Source organism: Erigeron canadensis, chromosome 4 (genome assembly GCF_010389155.1).
Source record: "Erigeron canadensis isolate Cc75 chromosome 4, C_canadensis_v1, whole genome shotgun sequence".
NCBI classification, from domain to species: domain Eukaryota; kingdom Viridiplantae; phylum Streptophyta; class Magnoliopsida; order Asterales; family Asteraceae; genus Erigeron; species Erigeron canadensis.
Genome location: NC_057764.1, coordinates 25,529,865 through 25,549,306, shown reverse-complemented (window position 1 = coordinate 25,549,306; position 19,442 = coordinate 25,529,865). Strand labels below are relative to the sequence as shown.

At 32.2% G+C, this 19,442-nt stretch overlaps 1 long non-coding RNA gene across 1 annotated transcript; it reads right to left on the bottom strand.

Annotated features, from left to right (window-relative positions):
* Window positions 1-12,084: 12,084 nt before the first annotated feature.
* LOC122598082 lies at window positions 12,085-16,842 on the bottom strand. Its single transcript, XR_006323530.1, has 10 exons — window positions 16,771-16,842; window positions 16,367-16,564; window positions 16,177-16,261; window positions 15,759-15,857; window positions 14,470-14,688; window positions 14,294-14,377; window positions 13,419-13,732; window positions 13,071-13,181; window positions 12,840-12,899; window positions 12,085-12,678 (listed from the first exon to the last, which is right to left on the bottom strand). It is a non-coding gene; the product is annotated as an uncharacterized LOC122598082 (long non-coding RNA).
* Window positions 16,843-19,442: the final 2,600 nt, after the last annotated feature.

Genomic DNA, 19,442 nt, shown 5'->3' with positions numbered 1-19,442 from the left:
GAGAGCATAGTTGATGTTGTTTTGTATTAAGAATTGGTGTGGGTTTTTTTTGTTTTTGTGATAATGTGATCCATAGTTTGTACCTACTATATTAATAAAATCACATATGAGTTGATTAATTGGTGCTGGTGACTATATATTCAAAAGCTTTTTAAGTCTTCAGATTTAACTTCACTTATTTTGATCTTTTGACTAATCAATAGATTTGATGTGTATATACCTCTGATACAGGTGATAATATTTGGTATGACTGATATAGCTAAATATGAAGGAGGACATAATAGTTTCTTATATTGATAAGACTACAGTCCCGACACCACTGTGATATCCAATGGGCAGTATGTGGAGCTCGAACCACACATGCCCGGAATGAAATCTACTATTCTTGAAACCTCCTAAGAATCCATTTCTACAAATATAAGAAGTGAAATTCGAACTTTGATGAATTTCCCAAGGTCTAAAACCTTAACAATGGGCCATAATTTCGATACAACTTAATAAGTTTGATACAACATAACTTCAATACCTAATACAACGTTTACATATAAAATTAATCATCTAAGTTAATAGTCCCAGATAGTGATACGATGACTAACGAGTGAGATTTTGATTTCCCTTTATTTTGTGCTGGATTTTTTATTGTGGTTGAAATAACATTTATTTAACAGTTTTTAACAAGTGTATTTAAGCTTCACGATTAAACGAAAATCACATTATGAGGATCAAATTAGGTTTACATAGAACGTGTTCAAGCATAATATATTAATTACTTCGTTCTAATTTTCATCGACGATATTTAAGCTTGCATTAAAAATGATTGCTTATTTACTAAAACATTACTAGTTGTTAAGTATTATTCTTATTAAATTATATCACCAAGCTACATGTAGCCCAATGGTATCCTGTTTGTGCAACATGAAATCTTAAAGGTTATTAGTTCGAGTTTATTATACCTCCAACCGAGGTATATAAAAAAATCCTTTTTTATTCCAAAATTATAAATCGAACATTTATGTAATGTGTAAATTTTATTTATAGCAAAAATAATAAAACTATATTACGTACTATTCTAGCAAGAAACTCTATTAACCCATTACTCTTAGAAAAGCCCATTTAATAGTCCAAACTACTAGCGGGCTCGGAAGAACCCATAGACCTAAATATTGAAGTTGCCAATTGATATTTTGAGTTGAGTCCGCTTAATTTATACGAGTAATATTTACTTTTTCGAAAGGGAGTAGTATTATTTAAATAGAGTTTTATTCTTTTAGAATATATATTATGGGTGCCTTTGGTTGCAAGAGAAATGGAGATTAAATCATTTACATCGTTTGGTTGAGGGAAATGGATTAAAGAATTTAGGAAAGCGGAGAATTATAACTCCTAGGAAATTGGATTCTATGTTGTTTGATTTCCATTCGATTTGTAAAGAAATGTGGAGAAATCATTTTTCATAGTAACGATTTCTGCGTGTTAAGTTTTGTAGAAGTTGAAAAAAGTGATGGTATATAAACTTTCATCACGTGCCATCCGCATTTTTACACCAAATTAGATTTTTTTTTTCTTTAACGGCAAAGATGAAATATTATTATAAAAATATCGACTAGCAAGATGTTAGATGACTCCAATACAAACACCAATATTAACCTTCCACTTAAGACAAGCAAACTACATAATATTACAAATGCCGCCTAAACTAAGGTATAACATCCGTAACAGCCCTTTTAGATCTTGATGATAACCACAAATGAGAATACACCTTAATTTCAGCCATAACAAATTCCAGAGATGATTTGATGTGGTTAAATACATGCTTATTCCTTGCCAACCATATACACCAAATGGCCGTCATAATAATAGCATGAACCACTTTCTTTTTTTTATGGTCTCTGACACACCCTTTATGAACCTCTAGTAAGTCTTGGAAGGAGAAGGCAAAAATAGGAGAAATATTACACCATTCACTCACTTTGTCCCATATTTGGTTGGTCCAAAGACAAGTAAGAAATACATGCTCAGTGGTTTCACAACTAGAGTTACAAATCACACAAAAGTCGTTTCCAATGTTTATATTTCTTTTCTTCAACCCAACTCGTGTCGCAATTCGATCCAAAGGAGCTCTCCAAATTAGAATATTCACCTTTTTAGGGACCCAATTATTCCAAGTAAAGTTATTTGCAAAGGTAATCCCTTGGATCTTTTCGATTCTACTCCTTATAGAGAACACTTGTAACTCACTATCATTATTATTATCAACTGCAGATTTAATATCAATACCTTTCTCATGAAGCATCACTCCATTTTTGATAATGCATTTCCAATTTTCAGCAACTTTATTGTTCAATGGTAAGCCAAAACAACTTTGGTGCCCTTCATGAATTGATGATATTCCTTTACACCATAATCTTTGAGAATCTGAGACTAACTTAGGCCACCACCGAGGCAGGAGAGCCTCATTTGCAGCTTCAAGAGTACTAATACCGAGCCCACCTTTATCCTTTGGAGCAACGACATGACTCCAAGAAACCCAATGAATCTTCCTTTTCTCGTCTCCACCTGCCCAAAAGAAAATTTTTCTAATCTTTTCTAGAGTATCCAACACTTTTTTCGGGGCGTTAAAAAGAGAGAAATAGTATAAAGGCAGATTAGATAACACTGATTTAATGAGAGTGAGTCTTCCACCAAATGAGAGATGTCTTCCTTTCCATCTAGATAATCTGTTATGAAATAAGTTAATAACTGGTTGCCAGCTAGAAACTCTCGACATGTTAGCTCCTATTGGAAAGCCTATGTACTCAAGAGGAAGGCTGCCAAGTTTGAATCCGACATCCTTAGCCATAGCAACAGCTTCCGTGTCATCTACTCCAATGCCAATAAGCAAACTTTTTTTCCAAATTCACTTTCAAGCCGGACACCATATAAAAGCAACACATTAATCTTTTTAACTCAATCACATTGACACTTGACCATTCACCTATGATAAGGAGATCATCTGCATATAACAAATGAGAAATAGTTGGGCCGCCATTAGGTAATGAGATGCCGCGGAGGAATCCTGAAGCCAAGGCTCTATCTATCATCCAACTAAGAGCATCCATTGCCAGAATAAAAAGGAATGGGGATAATGGATCCCCTTGCCTGAGCCCCTGGGAGCACGTGAACACAGTAGTTGGAGATCCATTTATAAGTACAGATGCTCTGGAGCCCACTAAAAGCATCCTTTAACCCACATAATCCACCTTTGAAATAATTATTTTTTGTTATTATTATTATTTTTTTCTCTACTTTCCTTCCCTGGTTACTTATTTTCTTTTTCATTTCACTTTCTCTTCTAGATTTTCATCCACTTCTTTTTTATCCACCATGGTTGTTGTTTTTCACAGATCTATTGGTTATACCATACTATGGCCTCGAAAAACAACCAAGAAAACCATTAGCTTTGGACTGAAATGATTGCACGAGTTTTAAAATATCAAGTCACGAACACAAATTTATTACAAAATCAAAAGCTTTCTTCCAAGTCCTGCGATTTTTAGCACATCCCTAATCTCATCATCATAATCATAATAAGGTTATACTACAAATAAAACAAGGTTTGCTTTGAATAATAGTAAATACTAATACAAGAAGAAACAACATAGATCCCAACGGTGTCCATTCACCACTGGTTTTTGATTTGGGGATTTTCTTTGCTTATTGACTTGTTGTGATAAGGTAGAATTATTTTATTTTGTTTTTAATTGTTTACAAGGATTATGTTATACATGAGATTACATTCATATTTTGTGATGTTTGTATAATCTTTATTTTGGATTTTAAATAATTAAAATAAGGGTTTAGGTTAGATAAAACATCCAATATCTATCTCTGATAAAACAAAGGGATTATGTAAAATTCAGGATGTATTTTTATTAAATTCAAAGGTTTAATTTATAACTTTTTTTTAAAGTGGCAGTACCTAAACTTAGGTAAAGTCTGCAGTACGGACCATTTACCCTAAAAATAAATAGATTATTGTAATTAAATTTTATTATGATTTCTTTAACTTTGTAATCAAACACAATAACCGAATTTCTGTACATTTCTTAGTTGGATTTCTCTGTACCAAATTAAGGAAATTATTGAAATTCTCAATCAATTTCATTTCTCCCTATTTTATTTCTTTGCTTTTCATTTATTTGAATTTCTCTCAACCAAACATGCCCTTAAGTATTTTGAAAGGCAAAAAGAATTACACTTTAAAAATAATAATAGATAAAGTTTTTAATATGGTCTTAACTTCACAACTTTTAAGATTTTAATCCAAATTTTATAAACAAGAATATGTTCCTCAACTTAATACATATTAGTACTGAAATTTTATAATTTGGTAATGAATCGGAATACGTTCTCCACCCTCAATACATATTAGTATAGTCTTTGTTATAAAATTTGGCTGACTAGGTCAGAAACTCGGAATCAACTTCTTCAGGTGCTGGATCCGGCTGCATTTGACTAAAATTCGGTCAATATTCAAGACTCAGGTCAACTTTTGTCAAACTCGACCGTCTTGGGTCAACTGTGGTCAATTTTATTTTTATCTTTACAAAAACTTTTAATAAAATCTTAAATTGAATTAAGTTTATATTTTCAAAGCATTAAGGCTTAAACTTTAAAACATCACATATAATTTCAAAATATATAATTTTTCTATATTTAAAAAGACCAATCCAGGTTGTCACTGTCATATGCTATTTGAATGTAGAGTGCCTTAAAAGATTTTCGTAGTACAAAATATTCAAATATACCAATATACTTAAAAAAGGTTTGAGAACTTCTTAAATCTAGTCATATATATGTTCTTGACCCATTGTTTTCAGACGACGATATTAGACCAGCTAGAACTATTTTTTTCATTTTTTGTTTTCTTACTAGATTATTTTCTCGCGTAATACATGAAATAAACATATTAAATTTTTATAATAATATAATTAATAATTAATAGTTATTAGTAAGACATACTATTATTAAAATAATTTGTATCAAAAATTGTTAGTACGATAGATATAAAATAAAATATCTTTATATAATGATGGTGTAAAATTAAATTTAGATGTTGTCTGCTAAAAATGATGATGTTATTGTTTGAAAATGGATTTTATTATATACAATTAGTAGAATTTGTTGGTTTTATATATGTATAAAAATGATCTAAAAATAAATTTAGATGAAACATATTTATTTAGTGTAATAATAAATCTTTCACAAACATATTATTTCTGTATTTATACAAAATCAAATATTTAACTATTAATTTAAGTTTAGAGTATGTATATCTATTTAATAAAGTAACATGACATTTAGTAAAGCAACATGACATTTTGAATAGTTGTTTTTTTAATAGCATATACATATATTTGATGACGATTTATCATAACTTTTTGTTATACTTTTGAAATATAATTATATGAGAAAATAATAGTCATGAAATATTCTAAAACAATTTAATTATTGATACGACATTTTAAATGTGGACGCACTTTAAAAAAACATGTGATATAGTAAATAATTTTTAAAAAATTGCAAAATCTAAACAAAAAGGTTGTATTATAAACCTTTGTTTTTATAAGTAAATAGGTAGATAGAGATTTGTATGTATGAATAGGGATTTTTGCATAGTTGGGATCTACGATATGAAATGGACTAAATAAAATAAGAGAATATTTCTAGAGATTAAAAATGTCAAGTTACCAAATCTTAAGTCCAATATTACACCAGTTTTTTATATTTTCATATTAAAAATTATCAAATGGCTTTCATTTTTTAAAAGTGAATTTAAAATCATCTTTTATATAAGATGCTATATGATATATTGGTAGATTTAAAATGATTCATTTTAAAACAATACTTGATGATACAATGTAATAAAAATATTAAAATAGCAATAAATCAATATAACATATAGTACAAGGGCTGGATGTCCATTAGTAAAGTCTTTGATATTGATTAGACTCATTGACTTTGAGTCTTAGTTCTTATATTTGTGAGATGGATTATTTGGGATTTTTTGAAATTAGTCGAAGTTTCATGCCATACATATGTGTAATTTAGATCTAAGAACGAGATATAACAATAATATTATATGATATGTTTAATAAAAGCTTCCAAAATTAAACAATGTAAAATTTGAAAAAATAAATAAATAGTTTGATTAATATATCATAAAAAACATAAATAGGATAATATATTTATGGCATATATATAATTTTTAGTATAAAAAATATGCATGAGGACAAAGCTAGACAAATTTTAAAGTTTTATTGTCAAAGTAGATAGTATTAATCAGATAACATAACATAAAAGTCAAGTACAAAGTAGCAATTTTTTTTTATAACTTTCGTATTTTAATTTTATATTATTAAAAGTATATATGTAAGAGGGATATATCCTGACTAATCATATAAAATACAAATATTAATATTGTCATTTAATAAAGATTAAATAATTAAATTTGATCTAATGGTTCTAAATCAAAGATGAAATTCATTTAAAGGTTCCTATTTGTTTAGGAATGAATTTAAGACATTGTTATATATATATATATATATATTGATAGACAGGCAAGTTGTGTAGAAATATATTTTTGTAGTCGGAGTATATGTTATATGAGAAGGAGATATGAATGAATTGAATTTTTATAATATATGTGTTACATGACATTTCAATGAATTAAAATTAAAAGAATACTGAATGAATTGAATAAATTAAGAAAGTATGAAAGGGGGTTAATTTAATTAGTAGTTGTACAATAGTTATTTTCGTTATTATTTATTAAAGTATTAACTAATTTTTAAATTGTGCTAAATAAGGCACATGATGTCATCTTTTGATCCTAAGGTTACAATTCAATAAATTTTTTCATTCAAGGGTTTAGCCTTTTTTTAAAAAATCTTTTCAAGCCCTATTTTATAATTATTGGGAGATTTGTACCAAATAAATATGACCGCAAGGTGGCTTGTCTTGGACTCTTGGTCAAGACAGGGTGCACGTCAACTTGCTTGGTCTTTTTGTTTTATATCGCAAAATTTGAACATAATCGTGTACGTAAACACGATAGTTGAAGCCCGCAGAGCGGACTTATAAACCCACTTAACATTTCTTTACTTGGGGGTTAGAATCTTTCTATTCCGTATATAATTTTTTTCTGAGCTTTTTGAAATTGTTAAAGGAGGTAGAGTTTTTGCAGGAAAATATATCTTATGAAATAGAATGAAAAGCTACTTTGATTCATGACATAACCATTCATTAAAAGTACGATAACAACATATATAATTAATCTCGATAAAACTAATTTGGGCGTTTAATGATGATATTTGCTAATGGGAGATAATGTACCAAGTCTCTGTGGATCGTTTCTTGTTTATCATAAGAACAAGAGTCGTTCATCACTAGTATTACTCTCTTTAGCATGGATGACTTGGATACGAGTAGCTTCAACAATGCCATCTCCATAGGTGAGTTACCGAAATGTCTCACCTCCAATTCTTCCAACTTGAAGCTCGAGTAGTAGTCGTATCGGAGATCAAAACAACGCAAGCACACAAAACCTATCTGTACCTCCATTATTAGAGTGTAGTTATATATATCAAGTTAGATCATATCGAGGACATATATATCATAACCAAGCGAAAACTCAAGAGTTACCATGTCACTGTGTATTATTAATTTACATACGTTGATACAAAGTTTCTTTAGATTGGGGATGCTCTCGATCAAACAAAGGGTAGCCGGAAGTTCAACTTGTTCCGTGAGGCGCACACCCAAAACTAGTACTTTGAGGTGAACTGCGGAAACCGGGAGCTTGTGTGGAATACCACACATAACAAAGTACTTTAACAAATGACAAAAACAGATCGATTAGCAAACATATTAGTAGTTTTTTATATGAGAAAAATAAAATAAAATAAATTAATTAAGCTTAATCAAGTATAATACCTTCATATATTGCCATGAGATTTCCAAAATCTCAACCGAAGGAAGACACTCCAAAAACTCAACAAGTATAAGTTTGTATTTTCTCATATAATAATAATTATAGTCGTTACATCCAAGCTGCAAGATTAAGGTACTTTTTTGTTAACTTGAACTAGAGTTTAGTACATCATTAACCTAAAAGATTATATAGTGATGGACGTTACCAAATATAATTGCTTAAGTAACGGGCTATTAGTGAGGAAACACACAAGCATCTTCGCATCAATCTTAACATCGAAAAACCATAGGAACGACAGCTTACTAAACGACTGATCGTGAAATGTTGATAATGGAGCAGCTGGCTCAAATTCACAATTTGATAGTTCTAAGTGTTCTAACCCTCCTTGGATCAGTGATAAAATTGATGAACTTGGCATCTTGTAGCCTTGGTGTGGACGATTAAGTAAATTGAGGCTCTTCAATGTATTGCTCCTCCTCGAAAGATGATGAATTATTTGATGAAGATGAGAATCCAAAATTGGAGGATAATAATGATATTTGGCAGACAAAGTAAATTCGACAAGAGGACCCTTGTGTAGCAATAAAACATGACATATAATATTGAAAAGCTTGTACTTTGAAAAATATCTACTCGTACTTTTCAACGGTTTCTCATCATCGACCACAATTACAGGAGTGTCTGCCCACATATACCTCCACTTCCGCGACAAGATGCTCGTCCTCACTAGATCTCGAATCGGTAAAAAACTTAGAATCTTTCCGGTTATCTCATGAGAAAGTTTGCTTATTATATCCGCACCTTGATCTTCCATCATCGATCTCTTCAATTCTGCAGGGAATTGAAAATTCTAGCATGCATATGCCATTCGATCAATCAATGGTGATTCGTAAGAATACCGATTAATTAACTGTTAAAAAAAATAATAATAATGATCAATCTATCTATCTAATTAAAGACCCCTTAAATTAATCCATTACCCATTTATAATTTAAGTCCTAAAATATTACATTACCCTTTTATCTTCATATACTCGATCAGTCGCATGGACCAATCCGTTTACCGTTTTTTACTTTACCCAAACCATATATCTGGGGAAAAAAAAGTTGCAATCGACAATATGATATATATATACTCCGTAGCTAGCATTTGGGTCTATACTATGAACCCGTGTATACACCCAAACCAAGTTAATTAGGTGAAACCCTATCACATTATATATAGTTTTTTAACATTTATTCAAAATCAACATGTTGTTTAATTTGTCTTTTGGATAACATATATATTAAAAAATTTGTAGGTGAATAATAACACCACCTCTCACTTTTCAAATATATATATATATATATGTCTATTAATGTAACTCAAAGTATAGAAACAGCAAAAAGAGATAAATAAGAAGCTATAGGTTTTTGAAAAGATCGACTTTTGTAGCGAAAAGGTTTTTCATGACATTAAATCTATAGGTTTCTTATGGTACAAAAATAGGATGAAGAATGGGTCTATTACGTGGGAGAATTGGAATAATTTTATTGTAATCTAACTCCCTTGGAACTCAATTGTATTGTATTACTACTCTGTAATCGCGGAGTAGTGTTGTTGTGAACGAAATATACTTCTAAAAAAAAAAAAAAAGATAAATAAGAAGCTTTGCTCGATCTCTACGTACGTACAGTCTAAATTACGAGTAATATTCAAATTCATACATAAAACATATCGTATTGTTGCTTCCAAATAAAACCACACACCATTAATTTAAAACTTGTCAGACTATGTACCTTCACAAACTTTTAAGATTTGTTCTTCGATCACTTCCCCCTCTCATTTAATTTATAGCGATTTTTGGTTTTCAAGTATATGATCAAGTACAAATAAATATATGGAATTTTAGGTGATTACTCCGAAGTTTAATTTGACCATGACCAAATCACTTGCCGAATATTTCTCTCACCCCTAATAATTAGTCTTCATTTTCTCGAAAACTTTTTTTTTTTGCTAAAATATCCCAAGTATATACAAAGTTCCTTAACTTTGTCAAATCCGTGCGGAAAAACAAAATTTTAATATATACTGTGAATTAAAAATTCAACTTAACAATATATGTTAAATATAAAAAAAAATTACAGTAAAAAACAAATTAAAAAAAAAAAACAAATAAAAAGTCAATTTTATAACATGGTAGTCTTATAACTTTTTCCGGTATGTAATCAATGTTTTAAATACCAGTATTTTGGTTGTACGGTCCGGTACCCGGTAACAGTATTACCGGTATACCGGCCGGTAGGTACTGACACGATAATTTAATTTTTATCTTTATTTTTATAAAAATCTTACAAAACTTGTTACAATTTAATAAAAATAGTTAAAATACAAGATCAATCTTGTCAAAAATAATACCAAACAGGTATTTTATAACAAAGTATAAGTTTTAAAGTTTACAAATAACAGAACATAACATTAAACTATCATAAAATAATTTAAATTTTTTTTCAAAATACCGGTATTCTCATTCCGGTAATATCGGAAATACTGGCCGGTATTGAATAGTAAAAATGCCGGACAAAATACCGGGATAGTTGTACTAGGGTACCACCCGGTATCCAGTATTCCGGGTAATACCAGCCGGTACGTACCGGTAATTTAAACAGTGAGAGAGATATTTGGAACAACATGATTTGGTCATTTGAAGGAGCACAACTTTCGCTCAAATTTTACTAAATACCATATGTTTTTTTTTTTTAAACTATTTATTTATTAACAATTTGATCTAAAAGCCAATATAAATACTCGGTAGAAAACTGAGTAAAGATGTGAAGAACAAATCCTGCTAAAGTGGGTGATCGAATGCACATACATCATCAATCAAGGTAAATTCTATGACAGGTTATATAAATTGTTAATTAATGGTTTATGGTTTGTTAGGACGCAACAATATATTAACTAAAGTTTATTTAGTGTGAAAATTAGGAATACATAATGTTTTCCATCGATCAGCTAATTAATTAACAAAATGGATATGGGTTTGTATTATTAATGCTACACACATTGCAGCCATGTATCATCCAACTCCGGCAAGAAAGATGAAAGAAAGTGAATGCTTAGGAGGAGGTTTGGATATAATCAGCAACCTTCATCCAGACATTATCACTGAAAAGATTCTGTGTCATTTGCGGGCCCGAGATTTAGTGAAGACCAGCATCTTGTCACGAAAGTGGAGGTATTTGTGGGCAAATACACCGGTAATCGTATTTGATGATCCTGACAATCGAGCGTTTTATTATAGTAAAGATGAGTTTGTGAATGCCATCTTCCATGTGTTACTGCTACACAATGGTCCCCTAGTGGATTTTACTTTGTCTGTCAAGATAGACCCAAGAAATGATGGGGTTCATAATAATCTTGACCAAATCATTCTTTACCTTTCGAGGACCAATACATTGAAGAGCTTCACCTTGCTTAATACTAATGCAGTCAAACACTACAGGATGCCGAGTTCTTTGGTTTTATCGATATTGAAAGGATTACAACGCTTATGTCTCACAAATTGTTATTTCGAGACTCCATTAACATTCCATGATCAGTTGAGTAAGCTGACGTACTTGAGGTTTGACAATGTTCAGATCTATGCCAAGACGCTTAAGTCTATCCTTACTAATTGCCCCCTACTTAAGCAACTCTATTTGGTGATATTAAGTTAATTTGAATTCTTCTTCAAATAGTAATCAAGCACCTATAATTCTAGTACAAGTATTTATTTCGTGCGTGCATGCAGCTTGGATTTAACCAATATATTAGGGAAGAAGAGGTCACAATCGTTGAGCTTTTGGAATGTCTGCAGCCTTCAATTGAGTTTCTGGCATTCTCAGAATTCTATTTTGGGGTACGTAAAATATTATAAATATTTAAGCCCAAAGTTCTATCTCATCTAAACTACTACTCAATTGATATATGTTTGCTAATTAATTATTCTTGTTTTGTTAAATTAGTACTTTGTTCGTTGTGGTATGCCACACAAGCTTCTAGTTTCTCTACTCCACCTCAAAGAACTAAGCTTGGGTGTGTACCTTATGCATAAACATCATTTTTCGTCTATCCTTCATTTGATCAAGAGCTTCCCAAATCTAAAGAAATTATATATCAGCATACGTATGTAAATATATGCATATGTTATTGACATGGTAATTATTGTTTCGGCCGCTTATGACATATATGTTTTCTGACTTGATATGCTACAATTAATTAATGAACAGTTATGTCACAACATATTTTCTATGCGTCCTTTTGTTCTGGAAGACTACTCATCGGGCTTCAAGTTGGAAAATCTTGAGGAATTCTTGAAGCTGGTCATATCCAAGTCATTTAGGTTGAAGAAAGTGATGGTAGTTCATAACAATATCTTTACTGCGGATGAAGAACAAATGATATCCAGAGACTTGATACAATTTCAGCGTTGTTCATCACCTAATTTAGCAAAGATCATCATCAAACGCCGCAAATAATTTTATTTGGGCTTATATATATATATATATATACTAGCATGTTAGCATCAATCATCATTTTATGTAATTGGGATATTTTTCCAACAGCAGGTAGTTGATTTTGATTTGTGACACAAGATCGATGATTTCTCTTTCTATACATTGAAGTGGCGATACTTCCATTTACAGCAGGCACTTTGAACTTTGAAGTGTATGGCTGCACATAAACTGAGGCCAAAAAGTATATCTTGAATAAAATAGATAGGAATTCTAATAATCGATCCCCCTCTAGCAATAGTCATATGCAACCATACTAACAATTTTCTCAAAATTCAGGCAAAAAAACAAGGACCTGCCAATTTAAAAACATAAATAATTGTTACACCTACCATCTAACTTGTTTTGGAGATCCTTTTTCAAGCTCGCACCAGCATCTTGTGGAAGCATCACTGCGGGTATGAAAATAACAACATCAGACTCATCTACTTGGCACGTCATCTTAAAGATTTTTGTAGATTGTAGAAGGATATCATGTTCGTTTTGACAGGAAAAGAAATACTTCATCTAAACCTTGAACGTACAACTAAGGAAATGAAGAAAAGGCAAGCAAAAGGCCGTACCCAACTGGTTGTTATAATAAGGATTGCTGAAGCACCTGCAGCTTCAGCAACATGTGCCTGGCTTTAAAACTACAGTTACGCCAGTGCACCCGGATAACTTTACTGGTGAAGCTACAGACAACAAGATCTCCGAATTTTGAATTTGAATATGAGTAGGGAAACTCAAAACGCTTTTAATAAAAATCTAGACACTTAACTCTCACATATATCGGAGCATATATATAATATATGTGTGTGTATATATATATATATAGAGAGAGAGAGAGAGAGAGAGAAGGAGAGAGAGAGAGAGAGAGAGAAGGAGTAGAAAGAATAGTGAAGCTCTTTAAGAGAGTCATCCACCCTCACCCAATTAGTCAAGCTCTTTGAGTCATCTTCTATCAGGCCATGCCATACCACTGCCCAGCCCTGATTATTGTTGTCATATGTAAGCATCACATTGATCTCTCTAAAGATGGGGTCTTCTTGGAATGACTTCCCAAATTTTAACTTTCAGATCTCTAATTCTCTCAATTCGATCAAGTCCAAAAAAACCGCATATGGATACATCATCTCAAGTTGGATCCCCGCTTTACAGGAGACTAATTTGCGGTCATGGTGAATTTCCGTTTCCATTTAATGTCCTCACCTCCTTACAAACAAACTTATATTCCATCTATGGTCTGCATGAGAGTAGAACAATATAAATAAGACCCAGAAAACAGAAAAGCTAAACTAAGGCAAGTGGGTTACGCTGGCTTGTTATAATGTCTAATCTACTGTGTCGGCTTGTAATAATGTCTCCCTAAACAAAAACACAAGAATGAGAACGAAAAAGGAAACCAAATAGGTAAGCTCGGACACTAAGTTGAAAGTTAAATCATGAAACTCGTAGGCCGGTCTCAAATTTCTTCGTATCAGCCAAAGCTTGTGAGATTGGTTCTTTGGAATTTAAATATGCAAATTAAGGAACAGATGGAGTCAGTAAAGACCAAACAACAACCTCTTGGACTGTATGCTCATAAAATCAACAGTAACATGTTAGAATTAAAGGTGGCAAGATAAGTGGGTTGGGTAACGGGTCAAAACGAATACTTATTGGGTCAGGTTTGGCCTGCATGAACTTTTTTCATATTAATCTCATATATAAGCACCGCATTAACTAATTACATTGTTCACGGAGAGGGATTAACAAAAGGTAACAGTGAAAGGAAAATATAATTAAAATTATGAGAAGATATTACCACAAATCCTTCCCAGACTTTCTTTCACAAGAAGCAATATGTCCTCCATGTTGTGTAGTTTCTAGAACGATATGTTTGATCTTTCTGCGACATGAACTATATCAAGTCATTCATTTTATATCATGTAACCAAGCAAAACAATTTTAAAAAGTCAAATATAGAAACATAAACAATACATCAAGTCATTCACTTTATCAAGTCGTCATGTCCATTAGTGATGTAATTTAAAATTTTGTATCAGTCCTAATTCTGTAAGTTCATTTATCGTTGGTCATATAGACAGTCACATAAACTAACTGCAGACTCCCAAAAGCTGAGAAGATCCCATGGATTGCAGATAGATGCAACAGCCACAAGTGGAACATTAAACCCCCATCCTCGCGGATATATTAAACCTACATAATTCATGATCGTTAACTATACTGAAATCATACTGGACCACTGGTAAGCATCTCATCTACTGAAAGTTTACAACAAATGTATGAAATGAGCAACGTGCAATTAAAAATGGACTAAAAGTATATCTTCTCATAATTTTAATGAGCAAGTGGAATATTTAAAAAAAGAATATAACTATTTCTTTACTATAAGCAACCTTTCTAGATGGATAGGAGATCAAACTATATTTCTTAACTATTCAGCTATGGTTATCAAAAGGAAGATTGTAGTTTTTTGGAATAGGTAGGTGTCAGCAAGTGCTCACCTTTTCCCAAAGAACATTGGGTTTGAAATGAGCTTTCTTGAAGATCTATCATACTTATGCCATACTCGATAGAGCCGCATGACAGCATGGTGACCAAGCTTCACATAGTCACCATTTAAGGTACCCCTTTTGCCCATTTCAGCCGTTATAGAAGAACCCAAATCAACTCATTCAAGAGTAAATGAATAATGATTAGGGATTTTCTAGCAAGAACCACGATCCATGTAAATATGGATAAAATCTGTAGGTCCTATGGGTTGGTTCATATAATTGCAACATTGAAATATTATATATAATAAATAGACCCAAATCACACGACAAACACCCACAGGTAGATGCCATCATATTGTGATCTCAATAGGGTGATGAACTGATGACTAATAGAAGGTGTTGGTGGCGATTTGGGTCGAGCTTTACGCATGGCAAGAAAATAGTCGGTTTTTAATAAGTGGATAAACAAAAGCTGCTTCTCATTATTTGAGTATTTAAGAATCGAGTAATTAGATTTGCATACCTGTTACAGAGCAATTTATTTAAAGATAAGCCAAGACCAACTACTTTATCCTTTTCTTTTAACTAAATAAGACCATCTAATTATCCTTCTTTTAAGTTAATTATAAAACTCAGTAAACATCAACAACTTTGTTAGGGTAATAAATATTTCATATCAAAGAACTCATTAGTGACCATACGATATTTAGATGACAATGCATAATATAAAACCATTAAAAAAGGTAATAATAATCAAATTTCAAATCATACCAGATTACCAGCAATAGTGTATAGCGTTTTAATTCCATGTTCATCCATTCCCCCTTTGCTGCAAAGGCTTTAACGACACGGTACGCATCTTCACGTGGGCTGAACAACTTAGATTAAGATAGGTTTAAAAAGGGTTTTATATATGGGTGTGAGGTAATAGGTATGAGTCCCAAAATTGAAATGGAACTGATGTTGAGATGGGGAAGTGTGAGAGGCATGCTTCAAAATTTTCTTTTTCTTTTGTAAGGCTTTTCATGTCTCTAATTAAAAGCAAAACAAAATGTCCCTTATATGTTTTCAGTTTTTTTCTTGAGTAGGTTGGAACAACCCTTTCAATAGAAATAACAAATGTACTTCAATCAATAGTTTTATCATAAGCTAAGTGCATAACCACTAGAAAGAAAAACTTCAAACTCACCATTCACCAATGAAATGTGGTCTCATCGAAAACTCAAACTCCATTTGATGTTTTGATCATCAATTCCACTCCCACCAATCACATGCTGGTTACAAATAACACATATTTCAAAATGGATATACACTTTAGTCACCGATAAGTTTTCGGGTTCACACTAAATGGGTCAAAATTCAAAATCCATTTTTGTTACCTTTAATTTTGATGCATTATGGCTCCTAAATCGAACATTTTGGACAGCTTACTATGAGAGATACCAAAAGAAAATTGTTATTCCTATTCAATCCATTCTGAGAATCGTATCCAGGCATGAGCCTCCCTGAGCCGTATCAGTCTTTCAATTTTTCCCAGGGAACTGTGATCACCATTGTTGCTCCTCTAACTTAAGCATCTGCAGTAAAAACAAAAAAAAATGCCTTTATGGTTTACTTGGAATAATTCATATCGTGCCAATGTACCATTCTTTTTCATTAAGAGAATTAAAGCAATATTAAAAACTTGATGGATCACATTATCATGGGGAACCATCAAACAAACAGAACCTATGATGCAAGATCATAACAAAAGAAATTCAAAAGGTTGTATTAGCAAAACTACCGCAATCAGATTTGTATCTTTATGGTGAGTCTATTAGCAAACCGTGACAAAGACGCACCGTCTAGCTTGTTCTTTGGCTGTTGTGGTGCACCAGCACTAAGTAGGGTTGGGTTGATCTCAGTGGGTGAGAACAAATGGTGGTACATCCCTTAGTGCTCCAGCAACGATTTGATGGACAACCTTTATGAGCATGCAGGCTATCATCATCACCTTAAAGTATATTAAGTATACTTATACATATAAATATAAAATAGTACATCATAAAAAGTATATTTGAAACCTACTTTATAAACAACGGACTCAAAGAAAGGGTTTTACTTATGTAATATGCTTATGCTAATTATGCAAAATCCTACTTTCACAGATGTCTCTACAGCCTTACCGACCTACTCACCTATTTAACCAACTCTCGTCTTTTAAGTAGGAATGCTTAAAGATTATTAATGTTTGGTTACTAAAAGAATAGTGTTAAAACAACAAAAAAAAATTATGCCATTGGATAAGCGAAAGAAGTGCGATATTTTTTTTTTATTTTGGGACATATTTTTTACTTAAAAGATTATTAATATTGGGACATATTTTTTATTTTCACAGATCATACCTGTTTCTATACGCGAAAGAGGTGCGATAAATCTTCATTGTTATTTCGGGCAATTCAGCATTATAAGGTACAAATGTTGGCTTCCCTTGAGTACTTTTGGTCTTTCTGAACTATAAACAAACATAAACATAAACACAATACATGACAGTATATTATAAAACGCCGGCCTATGACGAAATATGATATCTAGCAGCTAGAATATATATGTATACCTTAATGTGTAGTGGTGGTTGGTTTTCCTATAAGAATTGTAAGCAATTCTTTGAATATAAGGCTCAAGATCTTTGTGGGTAATAACAGGTTTATACTTGCTTCAAAATGAGAATATGTCAATTGACATACTACAACTTCCGGATAAAGCATGGATCACTTCAGATAACTGATTATAAACCAGCTTTTCAGAACAATAAAATGAGACTTCAAAGTAATGGCATATGACAGATGATTTCATGTGTCCAATCCTCCGATACAAATGTTAAATAAGAAAGGCCGGTACATGGGGTTTAGAACAACAAAAAATATACACAGATTTTTGGAATAAAAAGGATCAAATTGCAGGATATTATCTTAAGTCTCTTGATGTAAAGGGTTATAGCTAAGCCATTTGATCAACATCAGAATTGTATCATTTAAATGTAAAAAGGGCTGCTGCTTATATCGTCTTTTACATTTGCCACCATTAGGCGTTGGCGTTACACCACCTGACCAAGCGGCTTCTTGTAAAGAGGGTTGCTTATACCCTCATTCACATTTGTCACGGCCGTTAAGCGTTGCATGATCCAATCAAGTAGCATCATGTAAAGGCCTACTTATATATGATTCCAGAAGGGTAAAATTCTCTATGATGACAGATAAGGCAAACACAACAGGGACTGCAAGCACACTAATCACACCACTAATATATATTGGATAACAACTCTTTACCGATGGATTATGCAACATTTAACACTTATGAAAAGAGCAAGTCTGAATCCTGGTCAGAGGCTGAGTTTGTCGGCAGGAGAGCAACCTATAAGTGGTTAAAGAAACCAGTGAACAAAATTCAGTTGCCCTTTACATGAAAATCTACATAGAGTTGCCTACATTTTCATGATGTCCTGAAGATAGATTGAATGCAATTAGTCGTATAGTTTATAGTTATACTGAACAGATTTGTTTGGTTTTAAATCCGTCTAACCTCTCACTTCCTGGAAACCGCCTCACTGGTATGTTACCGGCCTGTTTCACTCGCCAGTCTCATCCATTTGAGAAAACAAAACATTGAACGATCATAAAAGCAACACCAAGGAACCAAATCATCATTACTTGTAACTTAAAAGATTAACTGTCATCCGTTAAAGTGTTTACTATACCACGTAGAAAGAAAAATAAAATTTGACATTTCAACAAACACTTGGTTGGCACTCAAAATAATTATGGATTGAAGTGAATAACCATTAGTTGGAACTTGGGAGGTGAATAAATAACAAGTGTATTTGAGTTGTGGTTTGGAGAAAAAGGGAGAGAGGCTTTGATAAATATTTAGTGTTGCAAAATGGAAGCCATGCTCCTCAAAAGCCTCCTAAGCAGTCAACTAGAACCTCTGCCTTGCCTAACGTTTTTACATATATCTATCTATAGCAGTAATAATAACAAGCAATCAATTTACCCAATCATGCCACCAATAACAAAGGAGTAAAATCATAAATGTCTAGTAAATTAATTAAAACCCTAATCAATGAGCATTGATGTTAACCTTACAACTTGAGATAAGATAAAGGCATTCAAAGATAAAACTAATTCATTTTTATTCACAGTGGAAACTGGGATGGTTACAGAACATGAAATCTAACTCAAATTCCCCTAATTTTTAGTATAGAGGCCACGGTGATCCATTTTGTCCTGGCACATCGCATTGGAGAGGAGATCAAAAATGTGCTTGATCGCCGCTGCAATCTGTTTGAAAAGTTCAGATGCCGTTATGCTTTTCAAGAGTGACTGACAGAATCGAACCAGCAGTAATCAGCAGCTCCGAAGGTGGAACAGCATACTTCATCCCGGTTTTATAGAACAAATAACCAGAAACAATCGC